The sequence below is a fragment of the Muntiacus reevesi genome, chromosome 2, assembly GCF_963930625.1.
Source record: "Muntiacus reevesi chromosome 2, mMunRee1.1, whole genome shotgun sequence".
NCBI lineage: Eukaryota > Metazoa > Chordata > Mammalia > Artiodactyla > Cervidae > Muntiacus > Muntiacus reevesi.
In genome coordinates this window covers 63,262,216-63,284,622 of record NC_089250.1, presented here as the reverse complement: position 1 = coordinate 63,284,622, position 22,407 = coordinate 63,262,216, and the positions used below count along the sequence as shown (strand labels likewise).

The following is a 22,407-nucleotide window of genomic DNA, read 5'->3' as shown; positions in this document are numbered from 1 at the left end:
CATTAAATTGCCAACATCTGTTGGAAAACAGAAAAAGCAAGAGTTTCAGAAAAACACCTACTTCTGCTTTATTGACTACACCAAAGCCTTTGACGATCACAACAAACTGTGGAAAATTCAAGAGGAAGGAATACCAGACCACATTACTTGCCTCCTGAGAAATCTGTATGCAGGTCAAGAAGCAACAGTTAGAACTGGATATGGAACAACAGACTGGTTCCAAATTGGGAAAGGAGTACCTCAAGGCTGTCTACTGTCACCCATTTATTTAACTTATATGCAGAGTACATCATCATGCAAAATGCCAGGCTGGATGAAGCACAAGCTAGAATCAAGATTGCCAGGAGAAATATCAATAACTTCAGATATGGAGATGACACCCTTATGGCAGAAAGTGAAGAGGAATCAAAGAGCCTCTTGATGAAAGTGAAAAAGGAAAGTGAAAAAGTTGCCTTAAAGCTCAACATTCAGAAAACTAAGATCATGGCATCTGGTCCCATCACTTCATGCCAAATAGATGGGGGAACAACGGAAACAGTGAGAGACTTTATTTTCTTGGGCTCCAAAATCACTGCAGGTAGTGACGGCAGCCATGAAATTAAAAGACACTTGCAAAAATAAAAAAATAAAAGACACTTGCTCCTTGGAAGAAAAGCTATGATAAACCTAGACAGTATATTAAAAAGAAGAGACAATACTTTGCCAACAAAGGTCCGTCTAGTCAAAACTATGGTTTTCCAGGAGTCATGTATGGATGTGAGAGTTGGACCATCAAGAAAGCTGAGTGCTAAAGAATTGATGCTTTTGAACTGTGATGTTGGAGAAGATTCTTGAGAGTCACTTGAACTGCAAGGAAATCAAACCAATCCATCCTAAAGGAAATCAGTCCTGAATATTCATTAGAAGGACTGATGTGGAAGCTGAAGCTCCAATACTTTGGCCACCTGATGTGAAGAAGATTCACTGGAAAAGACCCTGATGCTGGGAAAGACTGAAGGCGGGAGGTGAAGGGGATGACAGAAGATGAGATTGTTGGATGGCATCACTGACTCAATGGATATGAGTTTGAACAGGCTCCGGGAGTTGGTGATGGACAGGGAAGCCTCATGTGCTGCAGTCCATCTGGTCACAAAGAGTCGGACACGACTGAGCCACTGAACTGAACTGAAGAATGTACTTCTTGGGCTTCCCTGATGGTTCAGTAGCGAAGAATCCGCCTGCCAATGCAGGAAACATGAGTTTGATTCCTGATCCAGGAAGATCCTACATGCCATGGAGCAACCTAGCCTGTGCACAACTACTGAGCTGTGCTCCAGAGTCCTGGAATGGCACCTACTGAACCCCATGCACCCTGGAGCTCATGCTCCGCAACAAGAGAAACCACTGCAACAAGAGAAACCTGCACACTGCAACCAGACACGAGCCCCAACTCACAACCAGAGAAAAGTCCTTGCAGCAACGAAGACCCAGCACAGACAAAAATTAATTTAATTAATTAATTAATTAAATTATTTTTTAAAAAAGAAAGAATGTGTATCTTAGGACTTCCCTGGCGGCCCAGTGGTTAAGACTCTGCTCTTCCAAAGCACAGGAAATGGGTTAGATCCCTGGTCAGGGAATTAAGCTCCTGAATGCCATGCGGTATGGGGGGAAAATAAAAAAGATGTGCAAAGCCCCTGTATGTCTAGCACAAAGTAGGTGTTCAAAAAACAGCAGCAGAATTTTCTGAATACATAATGTATTTATAGCTTATGTACTGACATGGACTCTGGATTTTATCTTGGGAGAGGTTTAAGAGTACTATAGCCATGGTAACTGGAGGCCCTGCCCTCAGCAACCCTAATGTGCTAGGGAGAAGAGACTAAGGACTCAAAATAACAAAGAATTTGTGATAGGTGGTCAGGGAACAAGACCTTTCAACGAGTTGGCTCTCATCAGGGTTAAGAGAAAATAAACTCTGAAAAGATTGGCAACCTCCAGAAACTACAGAATGGGCTTTACAATAACCTAAGAGTGCTTACACTAGGCTTGCAATTCAATCTCCATTAAAGGATGATGGTGCCTTTTAGTTAATGTACACCTCACACCAGCCGAAATGGCTATCATCAAAAAATCCACAAACAGTAAACGCTGGAGAGGGTGTAGAGAGAAAGGAATCCTCCTACACTGTTTGTGGGAATGTAAACTGGTACAGCCACTAGGGAGAACAGTATGGAGATTCCTTAAAAAACTAAAAACAGCCCTACCATATGACCCTGCAACCCCATTCTTGGGCATACATCCAGAGAAAAGCAAGGTCTGAAGACACATGCACCCCAGTGTTCGGTGGGGCACTGTTTACAATGGCCAGGACATGGAAGCAATCTAAATGTCCATCGACAAAGGAATGGATAAAGAAGATGTGGTACATATAATATTATTCAGTCATTAAAAAAAAAAAGAAAGAACGCCATTTGCAGCAACATGGGTGGGCCTACAGATTGTCATACTAAGTCAGACAAAGAAGGAGAACGATCCTATGACATCCCTTATATGTGGAATCTAAAAATAAATGATACAAATGAGCTTCTTTATAAAACAGAAACACATTCACAGGCTTAGAGAAAGAACTTATGGCTGCTGGGGTGAGGGATGGGGGGAAGGGATAGTTAAGGAGTTTGGGATCAACATATACCCACTGCTGTATTTAAAAATGGATAAACAAGGTCCTATTGTATATAGCACAGGGAACTTGGCTCATGTTATGTGGCAGCCTGGATGGGAGAAGAGTTTGAGGGAGAATGGATACATATATATGTATGGCTGAGGTTCCTGCTTCCCGCTGCCAACTACCTGAAACTATCACAACATTGTTAACCTGCTATACTCCAATACAAAATAAAAAGGTTAAAAACATAAAAAAAACAAAATAAGAAAAAAATAAACTTAATGTTAACCCCCTTTCAAACTGAAGGACATTTCAAGCAAAAGACCAGCTTAAATCTTTATGCCTCCTTCATTCAGTTTTTACTGAGAGCCAGCTCTGTGCCAGGGCCCCCAAGATACATGGCAGGAGGACGGGACACCCCAGGCCTGTTCTCTAGCAGGAAATACAGAAACACGATAAAACATATGCAAATAAGATCATTTCTCTGGGAGAGTAAGTTCTGTAGCGGAAAACCCAATGAAACAGCGTGAGTCAGTTAACATGGCAGGATCCTTCAGATGAGGCTGTTAGATAGAACTCTGAGGAGCTGAGGTCTGAGCAGAGATCTAAAATGACAAGGAGACAACTACGTGAAGATCTATGGGGAAAAGAATTCTAGGCAGAGGGCAAGTCCTAGAGGCAAGGTGTCTCAGCAGGAATGAGCTCCCCGCCCAGTCCCCCACAGCCCTGAGCCTGGGAGGTGGAAACCCTGGCTGCAACCCTGCAGCCCTGACTACAGTTCCAGAAGAACACAGTATCAGCAGGTCCAGAGACACCTACAACTCAGGAGGAAGCTTCCGAGGGAACTCTTCCAAAGTTCCGTCTTGGGGGAAGGCCAGGCAGTACTTAGTGATGGGAGCAGACAGGTTTCAGACTCAGATTCTGACCAATCCTGGCTCCACTTGTTGCCTGCTAAGTGAAGATGAGAAAAATCACTGAGCCTCCCTGTTTGCCCTTCTATAAAAGGGGACTAATAACCCCTACCTCCTGGGGTTGTGAGGCTAAGCAAGCTAATGGATGTCAAGTGCTCAGGACGGTACACACCAAATACTCAATACTGGTGATAAAATTGCTGCGTGATAGTAGTAGCACCAGCAAAAAGGACATCAAACACAAAGGATTACAGTCACTGTTATTATGCAACATTAACAAATAGTATTCAATATAACAAACATAAAAGAGCACATCTAGGGATTTCCCTGGTGGTCCAGGGGTTAAGAATCCACCTGCCAATGCAGGGGACATGGATTCGATCCCTGGTCTGGGAACTAAGATCCCACAAGCAACTAAGCCCTTGCGTCACAACTACTGCCCTCAAGGTCTAGAGCCCAGGCTCCACAACAAGAGAAACCACTGCAACCAGAAGCCCATGTACTATAACTAGAGAGTAGCCCCCACTTGCTGCAACTAAAGAAAGCCCATGAGCAGCAACAAAGACCCAGCACAGTCAAAGATAAATTTTTAAAAAAAAATTTTTTTTTAAAGAGCACATCGATAGTCCTAGAGAACTGACAAGTTGTTTCAAGTAGGGGCAAAGGCCCCTCCATCACTAATTTCTCCTCAATGGCATAGAAAGAAGACTGAGTCTAAAGCCAATCATTACCGCTCCCTCAAGCTTGCCCAAGTTACACTGAAAGAATTGGATTAGCCTCTTTTACTTGAGAGGGTAGAGAAGGAAACAAGGGAAGAGGGGAGGAAAGGAAGGAGGAAGAAAAGAAGTAGGCAAAAAAAAAAAAATTCCCTTACCCTCTTCCCAGATACTTGAAATGCTTTCTCTAGAAGTCAGTCTTTTTCTACCACAATTAAAATTCAGACAGACAACAAACACAGGTTGAGCTTATGTCTTCTGAGTTACTGAGAAGGAACTGGTTAAATGAGGGGCTCTTCCCAGAAACAGTGGAAAAGAGCCCAGGCTTAACTCCAGAATATATTTGCTGAATGCCTGACCTTTGGCACATTACTCAACCTCACTGAGCTAATCATCTTACCCTCACAAGTTCCTTCTCCTTTTCTCCACATCACAGTTTGAGGTCCCAAGACGGGCCAATGTGCCAAGCCAAGAACATGGGCATTGCCTTCACATCTCACTCTCGGTCACCATTTTGTCACACCTACTTCTAGGTTTCTCCCACTATCCAGTGGCTGCCCAGTTCAGGCCCCCGTCAGTTCTAATCCAACTACTGCAACCACTCTCCGGCTTCCCAGGTGGCACCAGTGGTAAAGAACCTGCCTGCCAAAGCAGAGAAGTGAGTTCCAATCCCTGGGTCAGAAAGATCCCCTGGAGGAGGCCATGGCAACCCACCCCAGTATTCTTTTTTTTTTTTTTTCCACCCCAGTATTCTTGCTTGGGACATCCCATAGACAGAGGAGCCTGGCAGGCTACAGTCCATAGGGTCACAGAGTCTGACACGACTGAAGCAACTTAGCACACACAACAAACGCAACAGCTCTCAGTAGAGCTCCAAACTTCCAGCCACATGCTCCCCGGATCCAAATCAACACTGTCTTATAAGCTGACTTCTGAGTGGTTATTTTATGATAGACACTATTCTAAGTGCTTTATATATACATCATCTCATTTAGTGTCTACCTTATAGGTTTATGATGAGAATTATTATTATTGTCATTTTAGAGATGAAAAAACTAAGGTTCAGAAAGTAAGCTGCCCAAATGACAAAGCTACCAAGTAGCAAGGAATTGAATGAATCCAGGTAATCTGACTAGTCAATTAACGGGGGCTACTCTTCATCAGTGCTACCACACTAATATTTCTAAAGTAGAAATCTGATCATAAGACACCTCTGTTTAAAACTTCAGGTTATATGTCAATTACATCTCAAAAAAAAAAACAAAAAAAAAACTCAGTAGTTCCCCTAGAGAACAGAGTTCAAACTACTCTGTGTAGTATCGAGGCCTCCAGTGAGTTAGCAACTATGACCAAGTCAAACCAGGGGCTGTTAAAGATGGGAACTTAAAAGGAGTGGAGCAGACAATCAGCAGAGGGCCAACGGCACATGGTGGTTAGGAGCCAGAATTCTAAAGGGACTACCTGGATTTGACTACCATGTTCCAGATAACCTTGCACAAGTCATTTCCTCTCTGAGCCTCAGGCTACTCATCTGTTAAATGGGGATAGTACCAGTTCTTACTTCATACCTTCCTATAGGTGCTGTGAAGATAAAAATTACTTAACACAGGGATTTCCCTGGTAGTCCAGTGGTTAAGAAACCCTGCTTCCAGGGCAGGGGACACAGATTCGATCCCTAGTCAGGGAACTAAGATTCAACAGGCCACATGATGCAGCCAAAAAAAGCAAAAATTACTTATCAAAGAGCCTGGCACACGACAACCTCTCAAGATTATTACTGCTTATGCCTCCCACACACCCAGACTCCCTGCAATGCTGCTTCCTCTCTGCCTGGTCCTTCAGCTGGGGCTCAGCCATCAGCACCTCCCCAAAGGGCTGCTGGGCCAGGGCCCACCCCACTATTCACCAGTGGCAGCCTTGCCTGCTGCACAGATCACAACCCAGCACTCTAGACACTGAAACTGCCTGTGTCTGAGCCAATCTCTCCTCAGGCATTTAACTCCTCACAGGCACCCCCAGAGTCTAACAAGCAGCACCCTTACTTGGCAGTCAGATGCTCCTTTAATGAGATAACCTTAGTTTCCTCGTTGATAAAATAGGAGGAGAGAAAAGAAAGAGATCAGTATCACCCATCTTGAGGGATATAGGAATTCAAGGAGACAATTCCATGGAGACTCTTTGAAAAGTGCTCTCCACAGGTAAATGTAGGAACTGGTATTACTCCACAGCAGTAAGGCAGAGCACAGCGAACGAGGCACCTGAAGACAGACCAGAATTTCACCCCTGCAGCCTAAGAAAAGCTGTACTCTGTTTTCAGTCACCGGGAGGGCTCTATAAATGGTGTCATGCAGCTCTGGAGTGGGTTTGTGTGGGCTCTTTTTAGGGAAGGGAATCTTTTTTTTTTTTTTTTTTTTTACCTTAAACTGGTTTTTTTTTTTTTTTTTTTTTTTTTTTTTTTTAATATTATTTTATTAGTTGGAGGCCAATCACTTTACAACATTTCAGTGGGTTTTGTCATACATTGACATGAATCAGCCATATAGTTACATGTATTCCCCATCCCGATCCCCCCTCCCACCTCCCTCCCCACCCGACTCCTCAGGGTCCTCCCAGTGCACCAGGCCCGAGCACCTGACTCATGTATCCCACCTGGGCTGGTGGTCCGTTTCACCATAGATAATATACATGCTGTTCTTTCAAAACATCCCACCCTCACGTTCTCCCCCAGAGTTCAAAAGTCTGTTCTGTATTTCTGTGTCTCTTTTTCTGTTTTGCATATAGGGTTATCGCCACCATCTATCTAAATTCCGTATATATGTGTTAGTATACTGTAATGTTCTTTATCTTTCTGACTTACTTCACTCTGTATAATGGGCTCCAGTTTCATCCATCTCATTAGAACTGATTCAAATGAATTCTTTTTAACGGCTGAGTAATATTCCATGGTGTATATGTACCACAGCTTCCTTATCCATTCATCTGCTGATGGGCATCTAGGTTGCTTCCATGTCCTGGCTATTATAAACAGTGCTGCGATGATAAAACATACCTGACTAAACTGTTCTAACAGAATTCCTTAATTGAGGTATCACTATATTACAAAGGAAAACAATTTGGAGATGGAGTCATTACCCCATGGGACCTCCAAAGACATTTCCCTAAATTACAACCAACTCACAGTGCATGGGGTTTTAAAGATAAATAAAAATTATTTAATAGTCAATTAATTACCTTACTCTTTAAGTATTATCATTCCTGGTCTTTATTATTAATACCAGGAGATGGCTAACTTTTACTGAGTTTTTATCACATGCTAATCCATGAAAAATACTTTATTCCCAACAATGCAGAAAAGTTGGCAGTATTATCCTATTTTTCAGAGGAGGGAAAACAGACTTAGAGCAAGTAACTTGCTCTTGGTCACCTGGCTAGGAGGAAGAGCTGGGATTTTAAAAGCAGGACCTACTCCAAAACCCACTGTATTTATACTGCATTTAAAAATAAGGCCTTGGAATAAAGAAGATGTGGTACATATATACAATGGAATACTATTCAGCCATAAAAAAGAATGAAATAATGCAGTGTGCAGCAACATGAATGCAACTAGACATTATCATACTAAGTGAAGTTAAGTCAGAAAGAGAAAGACAAATACTATGTGACATCATTTATATGTGGAATCTAATATATGACACATGCATGCATGCTCAGTCGCTTCAGTCATGTCCAACTCTTTGCAACCGCATGGACTGCAGCCCACCAGGCTCCTGTGTCCATGGGACTCTCCAAGCAAGAATACCGGAGTGGGCTGCCATGTCCTCATCAATATATGACACAAATGAACTTATTTACGAAACAGAAGCAGACTCACAGACATAGAGAACAGACGTGGTTGCCAAGGGGATGGGCAGTGGAGGAGGGAAGGACTGGGAATTTGGAATTAGCAGATATAAACTATTATACATAAGATGGAGGAACAACAAGGTCCTACTATATATATAGCACAGGGAACTATATGCAATCTCCTGGGTTAAACCATAATGGAAAAGAATATTTTTTTAAAAATGTATGTATGTATATAAGCAAGCCACTTTGCTGTACAATAAAGATTGGCACATTGTAAATCAACTATACTTCAATTTTTATTTTATTTTTTTTTATATTTCAATTCTTAAAAACTAAACTAAAATTTTTTTTTAAAAGGGCTCTGAGGGAATTCCCTAGTGGTCCAGTGGTTAGGACTTTGCACTTTCATTCCTGGGGGCCCAGGTTAGATCTCTGGTGGGAACTAAGATGCTGCAAATATCATGGCCAAAAAAAAAAAAATATTAAGGCCTTTGAACAACAAGGTCCTACAGTATAGCACAGAGAACTATATTCAGTATGACATATTCAGTATACTCCTATGATAAACCATAATGGAAAAGAATATTCTTAAAAGGACCTATATTTGTATAAATGAATCATTTTGCTGTACAGTAGAAATTAATATAAGTCAACTACACTTCAATTTAAAATATATACATGTGGGGCTTCTCTGGTGTCTCAGTGGTAAAGAATCTGACTGACAATGCAAGACACTCAAGTTCAATCCCTTACCTAGGAAGATCCCATATGCCAGAGAAACTTAGCTGGATTTTTCCACAGCTAAACAAGACTCACCTGTGACCTGAACATTACACGTCTAGCACTTAGAAAACAGCTTTGAAAAAGTGTCCAGACAACCTATCACACAATTATACACAGCAGCTCTACTCGTAACAGCTAAAAAAAATAATAATAAAATAAAATATATACATGTTTTATGAAGGCCTTCGAGAAACCTGAACACTAATGATATTAAGGAATTACTGTTAAATTACTTTGTGTGAAAATAAGAAACAAATTTTAAGTGTTCTCTCTTACAGAGAGTACTAATGTAGTTACAGATGAAATATCAAGAAACAAGATCAATGAGGGGATTTTACAAACATTTTATAAAAGGAATGAAACAAACAAACAAACAAAAGGAATGAAACAAACTAGTGGTAACATATACTCAACTCTTCACAGCTCATCAAGTTTTAATAACCTTATAAATTAGATTTTCTTTTTTTTTTTTTAATTAGATTTTCTTATTCCCATTTTACAGATTAGGAAATGGAGAGAGGGCAACATTTACCGATATTTCTAACAATAGATGTGAGGCTAGTGTGAAACTTGAGAGAGAAAACAGGTCCAGATAGGTCAGTAACTTGCCATGCTGGAAGTCTGTCTCCAATGTCTGTGCCACAGGGAAAGTCCCAGGAGGTCTGAGCCCCACACCCACATGACATGGAACCCCAAGCGAGTGGCAGGCACCTCCAAATTCGGGTTCTCTGCCACCACATACCGTGCAGCCTGGACATGAAAGGGGGCATCTTTAACTATCATGCCTTTCTGAATTGCAGATGCATAAATTTCATACAGGGCAGAGCATGACCGACTTCCTACCCATTAAAGCACTCTGGACAGCATTCACCACTCCATGAGACCAAGGGGCTGGCTGTCAAGCAGCCCAAACCAGCCATACTCCGGGGAGTCTCAAGAAGGGGAGAAAAGCAGCCTCAGCTGAGAGAGTTGAGCTTCTACAATTGAGGGAAGTTTCCACAGGCAGGAACGGAATCCGAGATGAGGTGGCACAGCCACATCTTCTCTCAGCAGTGCCTCAGTCCTGCGTTTTAGGCTGCCACCTGTTTGCTGCTGTGACCAATGTGACTTATTCAAGCCCGGAGGGAGAAAGGTAAGGCAGCTGCTGAGAGGAGGATGTATGAGCACCAAACCTGAAGGCAAAGCAACCTGGGTCATTAGCCAAGTGACCTTGGACAAATAAATTACTTAATCTCAGTTTTCTTGTCTACTAGGTGAGAATAATAGATAAACTGTAAATGTTCAATAAGATCTAACAGAGTGCTCCAAAAACTGCTAACTAAAATGCCCACATTCGCAGGCAAGAGTTCCATAACCTAGAAATCCCAGCACCTGTAGAAGCAAGGTAGATATGTCAATCCACCTAGCCACCCACCTTTTCCACACAAATAAGAGACCTCATGAAAATCAGGTCTCTACTAGGACAAAGAGAACCAAAGACTCATCTAAGATGCCTGGGAGTCAGTCTTTAAAATCCTAGAATTATGTTGCTGACAAAGGGATAAGCTCTTATCAAATATGTTAGTGTTAGTCACTCAGTCGAGTCTTGACTGTTTGCAACCCCATGGACTGTAGCCAGCCAGGCTCCTCTGTCCATGGAATTCTCCAGGCAAGAGTACTGGAGTGGGTAGCCATTCCCTTCTCCAGAGGATCTTCCCAACCCAGGGACTGAACCGGGTCTCCTGCATTGCAGGCACTGTCTGAGCCACCAGGGAAGCCCCAATTTAAAACCCTTCCCCAGGCCCCTCCTATTCCTCCTTCCCCTAAGTCCACTGATTCAGGCACCACCTCCCTTTCATATTGCTACAACTGCCCTGTTTATGTTTGGTGACTCATACTCAGCTCCTAAAATTTTACATGATTTCTACAACCTCTCTTCCATTATTTGGCCAAAGAAAACAAAGGACAGCTGGATACCCAACACGAGATCCAGCAAAGCTGTTACAGCATCATTACAAATCAAGGTTTCAATTTTCAACAGGTTACCCCAAGGTTAATCAACAACCTGTAAAGGGCAGTTGCTGAGATGAGTAAGAGAGAAATAAGACTTTCTCCAAGCTTACAACTAACCGAGGAAGCTCTGACTAAGAACACATTTTGGTTTAAAGAAAAAAAATTTTTTTAAAAAAAGGTCATCAAGAAACAGGTAAACTTCCCCCACACCCCCCAATCAGAGGTTATATACACCTCTGACCCCCAATCTGGGAGACCTGAAGAGAAGAGGGCTAAAAGCATGACATTCTCTTTCCCCAAACTCCAGTCAAGGGAAAACTACCTGCTTCATTTTTAAATTTCGTTCTATCTACTCTGCTAATTCAAAGCAAAAATGAAAGCTGGGGTGAGGAGGAGGGGAAGACATTTTTTAAATACACATCAGATAAGAAAACCTATAAATAAAGTTGTGTGTAAACTACAGACTCCTTTATGATTCAGAGAAGTAGCTAACACTGAATAGAGAATTCAAGAATTCTTTGGGAAGCTTAGACAGTTTTGAATGAACTAAAGCATGGAAATGGCAGAGACACTGAGGCAGAAGAATGCTGAAGTTGGGTTTGAGGACAAGCTGGCTGCCTTGGCTAGAAGAGTCAGTGGCAGAAGTGACTCGGACACGGAAATGATTGGCAACAAGCCCAACAGAGCACGTGAAGGAAATTAGATCTGCTATAGCAAGCGCCCACAGGCACTGGGTTTCTAACCAAGGTTCGGACAAAGGCTCAGAGCACAGTAGACCTTCGAGATAATCAGCCCCTCGTTTTACAAATAGGGAGAATGAGGTCCAGTGGCATTAAGTGACTTGCCTGGGGTCTCACAGTGAGTGGAAGTGCTGGGATTAGGGCCAAATCAAGATCAAATTTGTCACTGAAGAGGATCTATCTAACGCTCATGTGAGGGAAGGGGCGGGGGGTGGGGGTGGGGGGCTGCAGGGTGTGGAAAGGACAAAAATTCAGGTTTGTCCTGATTATGGCCCAGAATAGGATTATGGTGGGGAAAGGCCACGACAAGTGATAGCCAGGGAAATAGGTACAGATGATGTGAAAGGAAAAGCCCACTAAGACTGAGAGACAGATGTGGATACAAAAGAAGAGAGCGCATCGGAAGGTCATGATCCCGATCAAAGAATAATGTCATATTCCCAGCACATTCGCCTTGGTGAAGCTCCCACAGATACCAAAGTGCAGGCACCTGCCTCTGCCAGGCCCATCTCTGGAACCGAGAAAACCAAGGACTGCTTGGTAATTCCAACACCTGTGACCCTGCTGACTTGGGTTATCTCAGACTCATTATCCATGGTAGGATGACAGATGAGGAACCAGAGAGACAAGCTGGCTGGTCACTATATGGGCTATGCAGTATTTACTAGAGTGATTTTATGTCAAGAGTTATGATCAAGGGCTTCTCTGGAGGTCCAGGAGTGAGGACTCAGTGCCCTCACTGTCAAGGGTCTGGGTTCAATCCCTGGTCTGGGAACTAAGATTCCACAGGCTATGCCGCACACCAAACCCCCCACCCCCCGAAAAAAAAGTTATGTTCACCTTTAAGCAAGAAATAGTTAAGCATTTAAATTTGACAAAATAAATAGGATTCAAACTCCTGGAGAAGTTCTAGCCATGATTTCAAAAGCTAAATGCTAGAACTGTAACTGAATATAAACAGTAGTCCTCCAAAGAGGACTGTGGCCTTGTATAAACTTTAAGGGATACACATCTAGATAAAGAAAAATAATGCTCCAGAATAAGGCTAACCACCACCTTCCTACTTTCACAGAGAAATCTTAAACTCTGCGCATAAAACCTAACTACTCAAAGTGTAGTTCAATAATATTAACATCACCCGGGAATTAGAAAAGCAGATACTTGGGCCCCACTCTAAACCCACTAGATTAGAATCAGCATTTTAGCAAGACACTCCCCACCCTAGGTGATTTATTTGCACATTCAAGTTTGAGAAGCACTGGTGCAGAATACTTTAAGGGTGAACTATACATAGCAGTACATAGATAGGGTACCAATCAGGCAAATAAGATACAAAGTACCTCTTCACTTTCTGTACACCATATTTTATTAGGTACTGCTCAGACAGACCTACAGTGTTTCTTAATGAATCTGGTACTTACTAATGATCATATGATATAAATGTGGGATCTATTTCACTTCCTGAAATAACACAGCTCCAGGGTTTTCATGCACATGAAATATAAAAATGCTTAGTTCTTCTGAAAATACAATAATGATTCATTTTATTCAAGTTCCAACACGGAGTTCAGCACACTTCACCACAAGCCCCATTAATTCCTACAGGTTCCTGGGAGTATCATTAAATCCCCCAGCATCACTGAGAAGCAGGTGCTTGGCAAACATCCAATCTTCAAATGAGATTCAGAAGGACGCGGTCCTGAAAATGCAGTATTTTTCTGCCTTGTCCTGCCAGGGTTGCTTCTCAGGCTTATACTCTCTCCCGCCCTGAGGCCTCATACAGCTGCACACTCAAGTACTTCCCCAAAAGGAGAAAGGTCAGAGGTGTCATTATCCCATAAGCACTTGAGATTCCAGCTGTGGAGAAATTAATCTGGTTCGGTTCCGGCTGAGAAGCCCTGAGTAAGATCTGGAAAGACAGAGGGAAATACAAAAGAAAGAGCCTACTGAGAGGCTCTTAGGAAAGGACATTTGCAGATTTTAAGGTGGGGGTTGGGGGCAAGGTTTGGAAGATAAGTAAGAGGATCACAGGGTGAGATAAAGATCCATCTCCCACCTCTACTCCAGGAATAAAAAGAGTGACCAAGAGATTCCTCCAAAAGACCTCTTTTCTTGATAAAAGGAAGGAAAAGAGCCAATGAGGAGGCTTAGGAGCTGGAAGCAAGACTAAGAATCTCTGGAGGGTTTTTTTGTTTTGTTTTGTTTTCCAATGAAGGGAAATAAAGCAAAGGAGAAAGCAGTATCCTTCTAACCAGAATCTTACAAGCAGCAGACAGGAGGATTAAGAGGCCTGTGAATAACCAAAGAAATACAAGGGGGGATTCGTTTTCAGTTTAAATCCAGTGCTGGGAAGTTAGGCAGCCCTGGACTTCAGGCTTCTTCCAGAGTAAGGGGAAGAAATGGGACTATCTTTACAGCCACCAGTAAGCAGAGCAGCGTCCAAAGGAAGAATCGAATGATAAAAATGCCCGGGGATAGAGCAAGCCAAGAGAAAGAGTTCCTATTAGCAGAAAGATGAAAGATAAAGTAGACATATGAAAGACAACATGCAGGCACCCCTTTGGGATGGGCGGGGAGATCCTCCCCCAGGGGGAGGGGACTTCAGGAGGTAAGACTATAGGAAGTGAGTACAGAGAAAAGGCCACAGAAGCAGAGAAAGTGCCATGCTCTGGAAAGATATTTATTCATCAGAGGAAGGAAGACGAAAGGTGCACTTACCTGACAGGGAGAGCACCTAAAGGAAAATGGGGCTCCAAAAAGGGAAGCTGAGGAAACAAAATCTCTCCGATGGCTGCAAAGCTCAAGAACCACGGACCACTGTCTGGAAATGAGCAAACTAAGAAAAAAGGTGTGCCCTCCCAGATTTAACAAACATCAGGACGGTGGCTGCACGCTGAGAACTGTGTAACCAAAAGTAGAGCGTGGGGGGTGGGGGACAGGAAACAAACACTTTCAGATATGAAAATCTGGAAATAAGGTGGTCCGATTTGGAGAACTCACGAAAAAGGGTGGAACCCCAAGGATAGAGTGATTGGAAAAAGCTGTGAATTCCCTTGTGTAAATACAAATACCTATCTTAAAATTTCAGGATTTGGACTTCATTGCGGGTAGACTCTGGACACTGTGCTGTCCCAGATTTTGAAAGGCTGGGAAAAGGAATCGGCCCCTAAATTTAAGACATTCTGGAAAGCATTCTGCGAAATTTCAGGCCTGGAAAAGGGAAGTCTCCCCTGAATTTGTGGGAACATAAGTACCCCCAAAACTGGTCACTGGACCCCAGATTTGAAACTCGCTTAATGGGAAGAACCCTCAGATTTTAAAAGGGACGTTTATTTAGAGTGGAGTCACGTAAAGGGAGTGTCCTCCCAATTTGGGGGTCGTGGGTCAGGGGGTACCATCCTCAGTTGGGGAGGCTTTGGAAATTAAGGTAAAATCCAAGGGATGGAGCTTAAGAAAGAGGGTTGCACCGATCACATTTTCTAAAAACTACAGAGAAAGGGGACACTCCCATAGTCGGGGGCTTGAGAAAGGGGTGTGCTCCCCAGAACAGGATTAAAGAGGCTATAAAAGAAAAGGCGTTCCCAAAGCACAAGGCAAGGGCAGGGGTGGTTGGTGGAGCTCTCGGGGGCCACACAAGCTCAGGATCCGACCCTGGTGCTTCCCCCCACCCGCAACACGGCCCGCTCCGCGCCTTGGGCCCGCACCCCGCGGCCCAACCTCCTCAGGCGGCGCTGATTGGCCTCAACCACCGTCACTCCCGCAGGCAACCCTGGGGATTGGGCGCCACTCGCACGCCCGCCACGCTCTCAACAGCGGTCCCCGGGCCTCCCTCCGGGCAGGGCAAGCGGGGCCAGGCGGGGAGCGGGGCCGGGCAGGGGACCGGAGCAGCGGTGGCGTCCGTCACCGTCCCCGCCCGCACGGCGCGCGCGCGCGCGCAGCGCGGGCCCGGCCCGACCCGGCCCCAGCCAGCCGGCTTCGCCTCGCCGCACCTCGCCGCGAGCTCACCTCACAGCCCCGCTCCGGCTGCGCCGCTCCAGGACCAACCGACAGAAGGACTCTGCGTGCTGCGCACCACGTGACCCCCGGGACGCGCCCAGCGTATCCCCCGCCCCCCACACACACGCACCATCGCCACCACCGGGTGACGCAGCTCCTCAGCTGCCCCGCCCTCGGCCCCTCCCCACCCGATCACCGTGGCGACGGCTCAGGCGAGCCACGCCCACTGCCCTGACGCGCGGGAACCGGCCTGCGCCCGGATCCGGAGCACGAAGTCCCCGCTCACCCATAGCCACTGTGATCACACGAAGCCCGGGACTGGACCCTATCCGTCATCTGTTAGTTATGCCTCCTATATGCGCCTCGAAGCCTCCTACTTCTCTCCATCCTGCTGCCAACACTCCAGTCTAGTCCGCCATCAGATAGTTGTCCTCTCCACCCACTCTTACTCCTTCCAAACCGTTCTTCGTGCTCAGACAGCAAGAGCTTCTCCAAACGCAACTCTGTTCATAGCCATCCTCATGCTCTAAGCCCGTTGCCCACTGTTCTTCAGATTAAGATCTAAATCTTCACCGTAGCCTATCTGCCAGACTTTTCAGAGCCTGTACTAACTTGCCTCTCTCATGTTCACGCGCATTCAACTCCTCCACTTTCTGAAGTGTCTTCCAAGTCCACACACAAAGTCACGTTCCTTCCCAACCTAGAGTCTTTGAACCGCTCCTCCTGCGCCTTATCTCATTAAACTCCTCGGAAGGGATTCCAATTACTAGTGTGAAGAGGAGCTGTAGTCTACCTCCCGGGACCAAGGTCGGAGTTGCAGCCACCCGCAAAGTGTCTGAAAAGTTTTCCCAGTGGGACTTGGGAAGTTCCAAAGAGGAATGCTAAATATTTATTTAGGAAGGCAATAACGATTTTATTTTACCTTGGAAAAACAGGGCAACTAGATTGCACTTCTTCAAATGTAAATATAATCATGTCACTGCCCCGCTTAAAACAACCAACCTTTCTATCACATCCTCCACCCTTGCTAACTGTCTGGCCATACTAAGTTGCTGTCATTTCTGTGGTTCTCTCCAAGGTCTTTCCAGGCACTGGGCCATTGACTAAGCTGTTACTTTTTGCAAAACTGACTCTTTAAAAGACTCTTTAAAAGGTCTCAGTTTGACATCTCCTCAGTAAGGTCCTCTTTGACCACATAATCTAGAAGTACGCCCCTTGATCTCCTGCTTCAAACAGGGCAATTGCTCTCTACCTTATCAATGTTTGTTTTCAGCAGAGCACTTAACAAAGCTTGTAATTATTTAATTGGTTTGTTCTCTTTGTTTTATGCCCCCCCTCCCCGCCCCAAGTTAGAGTTAGGGACTATCTTGTATCTACTGCATTGTCAGAATCTGACAAATAGTAGATGTTCATTGTTTATCTGTGGAAGGAATAAAAGGGAAGAGAATATTTGGGGCGGGGATGATAATTGAAAATAACGAGTAGACGGGACTTCCCTGGTGGTACAGTAGAAAAGAATCCATCTGCCAGTGCAGGGGACATGGGTTCCATCCCTGATCTGGGAAGACGCCACATGCCACAGAGCAGCTAAGCTCAGTACTAAGTCCTGAGCCCACATGCTGCAACTACTGAAACCCTCAGATACAGGAAGAAAGAATCTTCCCAGGATCCTTGGTATTTATGTTTATTAACATGAAATTGCTCAGATTTTAGTGGCTATTATAAGATATAGAGAGTTTTATGCCCCACCACCACAGTAATGTCAAGAATTCATGGCCCCATATAAATACAGCATGTTTCTTTACTTATTCAACCTGTACATATTGAGACTTAGGCTTGAGCTGGGCATCAAAGACACAGAGTAGGGAACTTCCCTGGCAGTCCAGTGAATATGACTCAGCACTTCCACTGCATAGGGAATGGGTTTGATCCCTGGTCTGATCCCACACGCTTCATGGTGCAGTCAAAAAAAAAAAAAAAAAAGATACAGAACAGAGGGCTTCCCCGATGGCTCAGTGGTAAAGAACTTCCTTACAATGCAGGAGACTCCAGAGACAAGGGTTCGATCACTGAGTCATGGAAGATTCCTTGGAGGAGGAAGTGGCAACCCACTCCAGTATTCTTGCCTGAAAAATCCCATGGACAGAGGAACCTGGTGGGCTACTGTCCAAAGGGTCACAAAGATAGGACATAACTGAGTATGAACACAGGACACAGGACAGAGCAGCATGAGGTTTAGGCCCTGCTCTCAAGGAGTTTACTTCCTGGTAAAGAAATCATCACAATTTGTAAATTAAAATTCTTCTTGTCTATTGCAAGAACAAACACTGACACTGTTGCAAGAACAAGCAAAAGAGAAATATATTACAAGAATGTTTGGGGGCCCAGAGCATGGATAGGAAAACAAGAGGCACAAGAGCAGCTCTGGCAAGAATCAAGAACTTCTGCTGCCAGCAGCACCACAGGCCACAGCTGGGATTCAATCCCAACATCCCTTTGTTTCTGAATCACTCACTCAAGAGGCAAAGTCTTGACCAGGGGCTGATGTTGACTGATCAATCTCAGGTCACATGGATTAGTCCAGGCTGTCAGAGGACAAGAGGAATAATTTGCCCCCAAGGATATCCCCACAAATGAAAATGAGGGGAGGACTGATGCTGGTCAGGCAAAAATAACTCTATACAAATATGAATAAAATACCTTGGGAGTCAAGCTGAAGTTCCTGATCACCAAGTCAAACCTGTGGAAACCTGGTTTGCTAGCTTCTGAACAGTCATTGGCTGCTTGCCATAGAACTCCAATTTGCAAAGTTCTGGTCTAAAGTCCAGGTCTCAGGACTTCCCTAGTGGTCCAGTGGCTAAGATTCTGTGCTCCCAATGCAGGGCACCTGGGTTCCATCCCTGGTCAGGGAACTAGATCCCACATTCCTCGACTAAGGGTTCACATGCCACAACTGAAGATCCCAAGTGCTGCAACTAAGACCTGGCATGGCCAAATAAATAAATATTTTAAAAATCAAAATTAAAAAATAATAAAGTCCAGGTCTCATCACTGCCTGTTTAGCAGCATCCACCATTCTGGTTTAAGGTCTTCCTCAGCATTTCACTAGTAGTTGATTTCAACCACCCAATTGTTTTTAATTTAGAACCTTTCTTTGCTGAGATAGGCACTCAAATAATAGTTGCGACTCTGTGAATGAGTGAAAGAATGAATGCCTCAACTCCAGAAAATAGTATCTCTCCAACCATTTCAGAACTGTGGTCCCAGGACATAAGATGACAGTTCCACATACACTGCATACACACAAGCATATACAGAAGCACCAGAGACTACTATGTCTCTGCATGGAAGAGTCCTTTCTCTCCCTAAGCATCACTTTTCTTCAACTACAAAGTGGCATGATATTTACTCTCATTCGTGAACTTGTCACAATTAAGTGAAACATGTGAGAGTGTATTGTAAACTGGAAGGTTCTGTGTAAATTACTTTCTGATTGCTTTCTAACTAGATTCATTGTCTAGAGTATTTAAAATGTTCCCAGTAAAGGAACAACAGAACTAAAGATCTGAGATGGGATATTCAGCTAGAAAACTGATCTTTCGCAGCCTCTACCCAGCAAACCTTTATATTCTGTCCTTAGGCAACCCCAAGGCATTTACAATGAATCTGTCAAGGGGAAAGGGGAAAGTTAAAACAGAAAAGCAAGTTCCTTGGCTGTGATTCACAGCCACAGACCCCATGTACTCAGAGTATCACCAAGCTTGAAGATGTCAGTCTCCAAAGCAGGAACTGGGGTAAAATATCTGCAGCACAAAGCTGAGTGTGAGAACTCAGGAAGCCGGAAACCACAGTCACAGCTGTATCTGAGAAGTCCAAGAACCTCCACGAGGCACCAGGGGCCCAAGGGACATGGATTGAGTTGATCCTGGTCTGAGGTCTCTCCAATCTGAGCCTGATGGAAAGTTCCTGAGCTCCTCAAGCCTTACTGCTCTCCAGTGAGGGGGAGGAGAATTATGTAGGAATTCCAATATATTTCCAGCATTTTGCAAGATTCTAAGGAGGGAGGGAGAATGAGGGGGAGAGGCAGAGAGAGGAGGACATTTTTTATTCTTGTCCTGGCCACTAAAGAGACTGATAAAATCCACCTGGACCACTTCAAGGGCAGGGACTGTGTCCTGGTCTTCTTTGTCCCTTGGGAGTCCTAGTACCTAGCACAGCTCCCTGTAATTTAATACTTAAAGCTTGTTTCTTGTGGATGACACTCCTGCCAGTTTAGAGATAAAGAGACCTGGGAGGAGTTTAGCCCCAGGGACTACTGGAATGGAGATTATAAAGAAGTCCATTAAAGAAACAGTCTCTAAGTCTGCTAGACTCCAGTTGACTCCCCCAATTTTTTGTGATTTAATTTTAGATAGTGATGCTATCCCATGACTCAAATGCCAAAAATTATATAAAAGGTAAACAATACAAAATCTCCCTCAAATTTGTGTTCCTTGTGTGTTTTGTTTCTGCTGGTAACCACTTTCTTATGAATCCTTTTCTTTTGGGTGCTCTAGGTAGCATGCTGGGTCTTAGTTCCCTGACCAGGGATGGAAACCTGGAACTACTGGATTGCCAGGGAAGTCCCCCTTTCAGTATTTCTTTATGAGTGTATGCAAAGCTGAATATAAGTTCAAATATATTATGAACCCTTTACACAACAGAAAGCTTTGATACATGGTGTTCTACACCTTAATTTTGTCAGGAAACACATTTTGGAACCCTTACACTACATCTATTATAATGATACAAAAATAATTCTCTCATTATCTAGTTTTATTTTACTGCTACACAGTATTTCTTGTGTGGATGTACTGTAACTTGCTTAATTAATTAGTCCCTTATTTGAGACATTTGAGTTGTTTCCAATCCCTGGTCACTTTAAAACAATGTTCCATTTACAAATAGTTCAACACGTGTGCAGAGAGAACTGTAGTCTAAATTCTCTGGAATAGGAGATCTGAGCCACAGGGGTGTATACATTTATAATTTTGATAGAGATTGCAAGTCATCATTACTCGTAACATTTCAAATCTTCAGTGTACTTACAGTTTAAGGATTATTTCAGGATTATTCCCATAATGTTATTCTCACTTACTTGCATTCTTGATAGAGAGAAATCAGTGATGTTGCAGTTATCCGAGCTAGGAATGTGTACAACCTACTGCCACATATTTGTCACACATGTCATCATCATGTGTCTTTTTTTTTTTTTGACTGCACCCCACAGCTTGCAGGATCCTAGTCTCCCAACCAGGGGTGGAACCCAGGGCACTGGCAGTGAGAATGCCGAGTCCTAACCACCAAAACATCAGGGAATACACACCTTGTGTCTTTGGAAGAAATTATCTTGACGTAGGGGGAAGTGCAAAGGACAAACCATTAAGGAAAATACCATAAATTTGACAACATAAAAAAATTTTATTCTATCGATGAAAATATGTCTACACATGGATGGTCTTGGGACTATGGGGGAAGGAGAAAAGGAATGGGGAGGCTAAGGAAGAGTAACTCAGAGGGACCATTTACTTTGTTTCCAGTGTTTATAAACAATGTTGCAATGAATAATTCCCTTCCTGGTGATTATTCACAGTGTTTCCAGTTGCTACAGACAATGCTACAATAAAGAGCCTTGGACATTCAAAAAAGGAAAAGCAGGGGCTTCTCTGGTGGTCCAGGGGCTAAGATCCCCAGCTCCCAGTGCAGGAGGTCCAGGTTCAATCCCTGATCAGGGAACTAGATCCCACATGCTGCAACTAAGAATTGGTATGCTGCAAAAAATGGATCCCACATGTCACAATGAAAAGATCTTACCTGCCACAACTAAGACCCAGTGTGGCCAAATATATAGATAAATAAAGTATTTTTAAAAAGGAGAAAGAGTGTGAAGTAATTGGCCTCCAACTAATAAAATAAAATATTTTTTAAAAAAAGGAGAAAGAGGGAAATCTGGGGTTATGTCTCGATTATCAATTATCAGTTGAAGCTCTGCCCCTTATACTCCTCTACAGTCTTTCTTGCCTGCTTATTGACTCCCTAAGACCCCAAAACTCTCTCCTCTTCCTCTTCTACTGCACAGTTGTGAGTTTGAAATCTCACCTCCTTGACATCACCCTACTTGACCCAGCCCATAGTTCCCCTAGGCCTAAAAAAGTATTTTAACTGCTATCTCAATTCCAAATTCTAGGCTGGAAATAGGTATCACCAAAGAAAGTCCCTAAGTGACAATTATGGAAAAACAGGTAATCACAGGTTCGCTCACACCTTGCCTATATCATGGTCTTTTTTTTTTTTCTCTCTCTCTCTACTTCATAAGCTTTTTTAAGGCCTTTATGCTTTTCAAATGTTTAATTAACCTATATGCTGAATCATCACCACTTCTCTTCCCACTCATCTCCTTCTATTTCCAGGGGAGCCTTTTTACTGTAGGAGGTAAAATAGAAACCTGACTAAAGTAGAAATTAAAGGTGCCATGAAACTCCAAATGCTGAAACCTTATGAACACAGAGAGCACTGGCTCTTGTCCGCTTTGAACTCTCCCTGCTCTAGAGAGCCTGTGTCTTCCCACCACATAAGCTGGGGTAAAATCACTGGCCAAATGGAGATATAAGTTATATTTCCTACAGATTTTCCAAATTTCCCTTTTATCTCTGCATACCACACCTACCTTTGCCTGTCTCCCGATTCTACTTCAAATTTTTATCCCTTTTGGAAAAAAAAAAAATAATGGCAATATT

At 43.7% G+C, this 22,407-nt stretch overlaps 1 protein-coding gene across 2 annotated transcripts in view; it reads right to left on the bottom strand.

Annotated features, from left to right (window-relative positions):
• PHF20 (PHD finger protein 20) overlaps window positions 1-15,766 on the bottom strand; it is a 134,692-nt gene extending 118,926 nt beyond the window's left edge. For both annotated transcript variants that reach the window (XM_065921917.1, XM_065921918.1), the window contains exon 1: window positions 15,641-15,766. The gene's annotated coding sequence lies outside the window, so the exon portion shown is untranslated. The remainder of the gene's footprint in view (window positions 1-15,640) is intronic.
• Window positions 15,767-22,407: the final 6,641 nt, after the last annotated feature.